Source organism: Bidens hawaiensis, unplaced genomic scaffold, assembly GCF_021521415.1.
Source record: "Bidens hawaiensis isolate Kalapana, Puna unplaced genomic scaffold, B.hawaiensis_p1.1 tig00000820_1, whole genome shotgun sequence".
Lineage (NCBI taxonomy): Eukaryota > Viridiplantae > Streptophyta > Magnoliopsida > Asterales > Asteraceae > Bidens > Bidens hawaiensis.
In genome coordinates, this window is record NW_027491048.1 from 1243732 (window position 1) to 1252847 (window position 9116).

A 9116-nucleotide genomic window follows, 5' to 3' on the forward strand; every position below is an offset into this window, starting at 1 on the left:
AAAATGCTCGATTCGATTTTGGCTCGTTTCGGTTTTCGCTCGGTTCGAATTTCAGCCGCTCGGTTCGGTTCGGTTGTAAACGAGCCAAGCAACGAGCAACCATTCGCTCGGTTCGGCTCGGCTCATGAACAGCCCTACATGGGCCACATATTTTTTTTTGAGGCTTTGAGTTGTATTTGTTAGCCCATGTTCACATGCATTAATATAGTTAGCCGAAAAGTTAGCCCCATCAATATTAAATGTAGCCCTAAACATCACCGTGTTGTATGACATGTGCCGGGGGTTGGTCTTATTTTCTATGTGCCGCACCGACACTTGTATATTTGTGTAGCGGCCAACTGAGACTTTTGTTACTTAGATCCTTCGTGTTGCGACTTGGACTTGTGTCCCTTATATCTTGTGACGCTACTCGCACTTATATCCCTTAGATCTTTCATTTTGTTGATTGGTTGTATGTACCTTTATGTCATGATTTAGTCTTGTCTTCTTTCGAGCTATATATAGTTGGGAATAAGATCTTTAGTCTCACATGCGTCTAGGGAATTTGAGGGGCCATTACCCATCACACCTCTAAAAACAAATATGGAAACACGTACTTAAAGAGAAATTATATCATTAGAAGTCTGTTAGACAAAATTACAAGACACGATACAAACTTTTCTTCAGGGTTGGTAGATCATCCAACAACATTACCCACCTTTATTTGATATTCACCCTTTCATGATCAAACATGGAAATTATCCACTTCTGTTAAACATGTATCGAATTACATTTTCCAATAACTATCTAGTAATTGCAGAAAATGGGCATTTTTTAATTAAAATAAAATAATAAAAGATAGTTACGGTTTTCATTTTGCTTTGGCTAAATTATTGGTTGTAGCTGGGACTAAGATCTTACATTTTCACTACTTCACTACCATGTCTATCATGGCGACATGATGCCATTCTTTGGGTCTCGTTCATGGCTAAGTGAAAGGATCATTTAGTTTTGATTTTTTTTGTCTCGCAATCACTAATAAATAACATAATTAAATATTAAAAAGTAATTTGCATGTGGGAAGTGTTAGTATAGTAGTATTAAAGGTAAAAGTGTATTTTTGTAAAAAGTTGATGTGACATGCTGACTAGGTCAGGATATGAAAAAAAAATGAATTATAGCATTGCGAATAATAAAACTGTATAAATATTTGGGGCTATTTATATAATTTGCTAAAAGATATAAAAAATACAACACGTTCTTCTAGCCCCTTCTTGTTCTTTGATCTTCTCCCAAAGTGTGGCCTCGCCAACAACCCTAAGGCCTCAACTCCTTTCTGACCAACCTCAATCACCTACATGATTGCCGGCAACTCCTTTTCTGATTGCCGGTCAATCGCCATGTCTGATAAAGTTAGTGTTAGAGACGAAAGTAAAAAATATAACACCTGGCTTAGATATGAGTCATATGACAAAAGCAAAATTAGACTTTACGTTAAAATAGACAAAAAAAAAGGTGAACCAATTCGGAACTAACTAAGGAAATGGGATTGAGAGAGAGGGAGAATGATGGAGGTGGGCCAATTTTGATGGATGTTGAGGATTGTTGTGACGAGCACGTCATACGTTAATGGTTTGTTGAGGAAGCTTAACCGATGGTGAAGATGATAAACTGACGACGGAGAATATGTAAGAGAGAGAATAAATTAGGGTTTGACGATAAAATAGTTTCATACATAAATGAGATGTTATAACCTATTTAAGGACTATCCAAGTTTAATGGAACCCATGACCTGCAAAAACACAGTATTAACATTCAATAAAATAAAACACACTATGTTTTTGTTAACTTCCAATCTTAGTCATTAATCTCTAGATCAGAAGAGTTACATTTCTTCCTATCATTTTTAGACACATTGTTCTTTTTAGTATAATCTCGATCACCATATATATATATATATATAGGAGATGGTTCAAGGGAGAAATGATAATATTGCAAGAAATGTAAGAAATGAATATGGACCACTAGTTTTGTTTTAGTTTTAAATGCTTAAAGCTAAATAAAGAAACTATTAATTATTTTATTTCTTTAATTAATATAACTAATAAACCATAATACTTATTTATTTAATTAATATAACTAATTAAATTATTATAATTAGAAAATATTAAGAACTCATTTATTTTTATAACTTACTTTTCATTTCTTGAATTTTTATCCTACACAAGTATAATTTATTCATACATTAAAATTTCTTTTTATCCAAAACTAATTTCTTTCAACTCAATATATTAATATCCATCAACACATACTTACATTATGATGAATAATACCAAAAAAAACAATTTTACATGTGTTTGCATTATATATCAACAAAAAACATACAACCTACACAAAATCGTATAATCTACACTTGTTCCAAGAATACGACAACATATAATCTACACACGAAAAACATTTAACCTACACACAAAATTCATCATCAACAAAATACACACGCACATGAAAACATATAACCTACACAAAAAAAATATATAACCTACACACGGAAATTTTATCTTACACAAATACAATTTATTCATACATTAATTTCTTTTAAAAACCAATTTCTTCAAATTCAACATATCAATATCCATCAACACGTAGTTACACTGTGATGAATAATACAAAAAACTATCTTACACATGGTTGCATTAAATTTCAATAAAAAAATATACAACCTACACAAAAACATATAACATACACTTGTTTTAAGAATAAGAAAACATATAGTTTACATACGAAAAACATATGACCTACACATGTGTAGGGTATGTGTATCTTTGTGTAGTTTGTATAATTGTTGATGTCGAATTACATATGTAAGTTATATGTTTTTTGTATGTTGTACATTTTTATTGCTCAAAACAAGTGTAGGTTATATATTTATTGAACTTAAATATGTTGATATATGCTAATATATTGAGTGGAAATTATTGTTTTAATAATTAAAATATAGTATTATATGAATAAATTGTATTTATGTTGAATAAAAAGAAAAATGTGCAAATAAAAATTAAAACTAAAGTAGTGTTTTTATCTTTTTAATTATAGTTAAATTAGTTAGATATATTAATTAGAGATATTTATTATGGTTATATTAGTTGTATTAATTGGAGAGAGAGAGTGCATTTATTGTTGCATTTACAACTTTTTTTATTTACTTTTAAATAATTAAAACCTAAAATAAAACTAGTGACTCATATTCATTTCTCTCATTTCTTGCAATAATTTGATTTCTTTCTTGAAATTAAACCTATATATATATATATATATATATATATATATATATATATATATAAAGAGAGAGAGAGAGATCATTTCAGAAGTGTTAATATGGTGAGAAGTGCGAGAAGAAATTTTAATCAACCAAAATTTTCTATTTAATTTTGGATTATTTAATTGTAGAAGTAATTAGTAAAAAGTTTAGGAGTTTACTTTGGTAATTAATACTAATTAATGTTAAGTTACAAATGACTATACATTTAGTTTTATTTTTTAATTTGATTTAATCTTCAAAAAATACATAAAACAAAACCACCATACTCATACTATAAAAAAATTTACATTAACCATCATAAAAACAAATACCTACACAAATCATAATATTAACCTACACATAATCAACTAGTTCATATTATCACATACACATATCACAATATTAGTATACATGCACATAACAAGTTCATGGTAACTTATACAAATCATAATATTAACCTATATATACAAATTTCGTTACTTCATGTTATAGCCTACCCATTTGTATTTACCTACGCAGGTCACAAAATTAACCTACACAAACAAAACATGTTCATGATATCACATACAATTAATAGTATTAACCTAAACTTGTAAAATATTCGCAACATAGGAAGACACCATGTTATTTATGATTGATATCATTTCAAAACTTCAAAAAAGTTAAGAACTTTTAGGAACTCATAACAACAAACATTAAAAAAAGTTTTCATATATATATATATTAACATTGTTTGAGATTAGTTCTACCATATTTAATATATAAAATTTTTATTACAAATATAAATCACAAGCTTACTTATATGTAAAATTTATTTAATAACAAATTTACATATAGGTAAAAAAAATTAGATATTGGTAAAAACTAATTTTCAAAATTGTAAGTGTAAATATAAATATAAAATACTGATAAAAAGACAGTAAAATAACGTTAACATACAAATGTTTTTATTAAAAAACATTAGTTTTTAAGAGTTATTTCTAGTTTTTTTTAAACATTTCTTTTGCACAACCCAAACCACAATACACACAATAAGCCCCTTTAGAAAGTTAATTACTTAATGTTCAATTTTGTTCTCGTTTTCAACCCAAAACTCTTATTACAATTATCGGGGATGACCCTGCCATAAAGTTGACGTTCCAGTTATATTATTAAGAAATGGGTTATGCAATGATACTAGACTCAAAGTTGGTGTTCTAGTTAATTATATTACTAATGATGTTGTTTGGTATTTGTGTTATTGAAGGCAAGATTATTTATGAACGTAATATTCGAAATAGAGTTTTTATCACAAGAATAGGATATTTCAAAGAAGAAATTTTGATTTAAATTTCAATGACGGCCGTGTCCGTTAGTCGTGGGATTCGTAATGACAATAAATAAAAAGCGAAGGTTAATTACTATTAAGGGTTGATTAATTTGTTTTTTAAGAACCAGTTTTCTCACATAGATAATTATATGTTACGTTATCAAGAGTTATAAGTAGAAACAAATATAATATTATAATTTTTGATAAACATGGTAAACTCAGTAATATAACATCAAATGTAGTGTATAAAGAAGTCTTTACTTATAGGGGTTTACTTTATTACTTATATGTGAGTATCACTGTATTGTTTCGTTTATAACTCTTGTAGTTATAATTAATGTAAATCGAGTTTAATAATAAATAATAATTTAACCGTTTATATAATTTGTTTATGTTTATGATTCACCGTGTATAACTTTTCATTGCTTAATTATCATATGTTATCTTTTATTGCAATATCTGTATTAATTGCAAAACCCATGTAGTAGATCAGGCTAGTGTGCGTGTCAAGAGACATCTCCCTTTTGCAAAATTATTTTACTTTAATTTACCACTTTCCATTTTGTTTCTAATATTAAGAAAAAGTGTACTGTTTATTTTATTTTATTTTATTTTCCGTACGTAAGCTTTCACATATTTATCTATATATACACGGGAGTAGCCATCTTCAAATCCCGTGTAGAAATAGCTACAAGTAACATACAGTAACATGTATATTATTTTCTAGTAACGAAGTTCAAGCTTTCGTCGAGCTTTTAACCAAGTCGTACGTATATGTTTCTCCATAATCACCAAAGAACAAAAATGGGAAGATCACCAAGTTGTGATAACATTACTGGACTCAAGAAAGGGGCCTGGACTCAAGAAGAGGATCTTAAACTCACCCAATACATTCAGATACATGGACCGGGAAATTGGCGAACCCTTCCCAAGAACGCTGGTGAGTATATATGTTCGCTTCCGCGACCTTTCTTAATGTAATGTATGATTGATTTGAGTTAGTTGATTTTCTTTGATTAATTAATGTTTGATTATAACTTATAGGGCTTCAACGATGTGGAAAAAGTTGCCGTCTTCGATGGATAAACTACTTGAGGCCTGATATTAAGAGAGGAAGATTCTCATTTGAAGAAGAACTGACCATCATCCAACTACATAGTGTTCTCGGAAATAAGTAAGTTAATTAGGAGGCTAATGATTTGTGTCGATCTTCATAACTATGTTTATAAACATAGTTAATAAAAGTGAAATAGCTGCAATCAATAAGGATGCACAAGTTTAAATTAAATATCCGACTAATAATTTATATTGACCTTGATAGGTGGTCACTAATTGCTGCTCAGTTGCCTGGAAGAACCGATAATGAAATCAAGAACTACTGGAACACTCATATCCAAAAAGCTCTCCTCAAGAATGGAATTGACCCTCTCACTCATCATCCTCGCCTCGATCTCTTGGACCTTTCATCCTCGTTCAATCTCTCAAACCTTTTGAGCATCCAAGCCCTAGTGAATCCACAAGTTTATGGCTTGCCACTCTGTTAGCATTGGCAACATCATCATCATCGTCATCATCATTAAATGAAGATAACAAAGAGTTGTTTTTTAATAACAACGTATATCCTATGAACCAAAATCCTAGTGAGCAAATTGCAAATGTCACTTCCACTTCGCCACTTCTTCCTATAAACCAACTATGGAATCTAGCTCCCCACACGCAAGAAAACAATGGCCAATGCTTTTCACATAGCTTGATCAACCTTAATATACAAGCAAGTCAAGAAAACATGATATCTCCTTACTTGACGGATAATTCTATTACCATTCCAGATTGCAGGCAGATTCCATCACAAGCGTTAGAATACTCAAGCTTCCAGCCATCGACCAGTGAAAACATCAATTTCAACATGGAGTTTGATGATGATATATAGATATTATTAATGCAGGCTAGACCTGTGAATGGCACATCTGGTTGTTCTTGTAGTTTTCTGGTATATATGTTATTTCCTGGAAATTTGTAATTTTATATTGCATATTTTGTAAGATTATAAATGAATATAAATACAAATACAAATACAAATACAAATCATGAACAAGTTGATAGATTTAAGTAAAATTTCTAGTTTGTATTAGTTATGTAAATTAAAGACGTGAATTTAAAATGAAGGGTTTTAAATAGTATGTGTATACGAAATGAGTGTTTTCTAAGATGTCTAAGAAGAGATGTGAGCCGTTGGATCTAATGTTTCAAGGGAGATTAAATCTAGTGGAAAAAGCATGGTGTGTTATAACTTATAAGATGTGACAATTTTTTTAATTAAAGAAGAAATTTTTGTGTTTTAAGACGCGTGGTGTATTTTAACCTCCTCGCTTCCTACAATTCTTAGAATGCATTAACTTTTTATTTTAATCTTACGACATACATACCTACACACACACACACATATATATATAACTTATAAGATGTGACAACTTTTTATTTTAACCTTACGACATACATACCTACACACACACATATATATATATATGTGTGTGTGTGGGGGGGAGAGAGAGAGACAGAGTAGATTAACCCTAATAAAAAGAATATGTACAACATTTTGTCACTTACTATCACCTCATTGCTCATCCTAACCCTCTTTAACTCGTTTAACATATTGGTGACCCGAAATCAATATCTCGCGGATTAAAGTCCGACCCACATAATTTTGTTGTTGTATCATATCTATTATCCCTATAAACGACCGTGTTCATCCCCACTGTCGCCTCTCGCTTATCCCTCCCTTCTCCGCTTTTAGGATCATTCGATCTATATTCAATCATCAAGAACCACGGTTTGTTTTCAACATGTATGTTTTGTAGCATTTTGTTCGATTCGATTAGATTATAATTTTTATAATTTTATTTCTTTAATCGGAGTACTAATCCTTGATTATCATTATTATTTTTCTTGATATCGATTCCGTTCATCGCCTAAGGTTGCATAGAGGACGCCAGTAGAAGACTTTCATCTTTGATTTTAGGTAAAATCTTATATATTCTTATTTTTTGTTTTCATTTAGAAAACTAGATTTTGATTAAGGTTTTTTTCACTCTAATTCTTGGTTAGTACTCCGTGAAATAATCAATGATCAATTTAGAAACCCTTTATGATGTTCTGCATGTATTCATAATTTAACAAAGGATATTTTCGCCCTGATCAATTTAGAAACCCTTTACAGTCAACATTGAATTTATGCTATTCATTTAGATCTTTTGAGGTCATAATATAAAGAGTGAAGTGCGGTTTTCGTCCCTGTGGTTTGTCCAAATCTGCTGTTTAAATCCAATAGTTTCAAATTTGCGATTTTCATCCCTGTGGTTTCATTTCACTTGCAATTAAACCTGAATTCATTAACACCGTTAAGTCTGATCGTTAAACCCATCAACGTGCCCCTCACATGAGGGACACTTTTGTCTTTTTTTTCCCAAATGCACCTCATCCCTCACATGAGAGGGCTTGCGAATTAGGACTGAGATTTATTTAAGGAGAAAAAGGACAAAACTGTCCCTCACGTGAGGGACACACTAATGGGTTTAACGACCAGACTTAACGAGGTTAATGAATTCGGATTTAATTGCAAGTGAAATAAAACCACAGGGATGAAAATCGCAAATTTGAAACTATTGGACTTAAATCGCATATTTGGACTAACCACAGGGACGAAAACCACAGTTTACTCTAATATAAATTTAGATGTATTGCAGTCATTATCTTTAATAGATGATCATAATATTCAACTTGCACTCTTGCAGTTTAATGTCTCATAGGTACCTTTATTTGGTTCCTGTGTTATTTGATTATTATCATCAAGTATGTAATTGTCATGTTTAGTTTAGATGATATACCAATTGATAATTAGTCTAGTAGGACTTTTTCCCAATGTTGTGTGATTCATATAGACTGCAATTTATTTAATAAGTTTCCCCATTTAATGTATTTTTTTATAATTTTTTTGCAGCTTTTGCCTATTGGTTTTTTTAGAAGAAAATACCGTAACAACATGATACCGAATGATCCAATTATCTTCATCAGTGCGATGTCAAGATAATTAAGAACGAATATAATTACTTTCTCACAAGTGGTTGGTCTAAAGTAGTAAAAGAGCATGGCTTGGGTTCTGTCTTTTTTAATCTTTATATTGAAGATGAAGTTATATATTGTTCCAGAGGATCTACTTGAAGAGATTATGATAAAGAATTTGCATGTATAATAAAGCGTTTGGTGATTTATTATGTTCATTTGCAAAATTCTTAATTCTAATTCTTCTTAAAAATCTAAATTTTATTTAGAGTCTATTTTACAGTGTATTAACAGTTTATACTCACCTTTGAACTTCTGACGGGTCTTAAAATATCAGGATTGCCAAGCCATAATCATATACTAAAAGTCGATGTTTGGGTTATGTTATTAGAAAATATTGATAAAATAAACAGGTTTTGTGATGCTTGTCCCAAGAATAGGATATTGATACCTTTAGTCAAAAAAAATTCT

The 9116-nt window shown here is 30.3% G+C and overlaps 1 pseudogene; it reads left to right on the forward strand.

Moving 5' to 3' along the window:
• The first annotated feature begins 5369 nt into the window (after positions 1-5369).
• Positions 5370-6584, forward strand: LOC143539726 (transcription factor MYB41-like; annotated as a pseudogene).
• The last annotated feature ends 2532 nt before the right edge of the window (positions 6585-9116 follow it).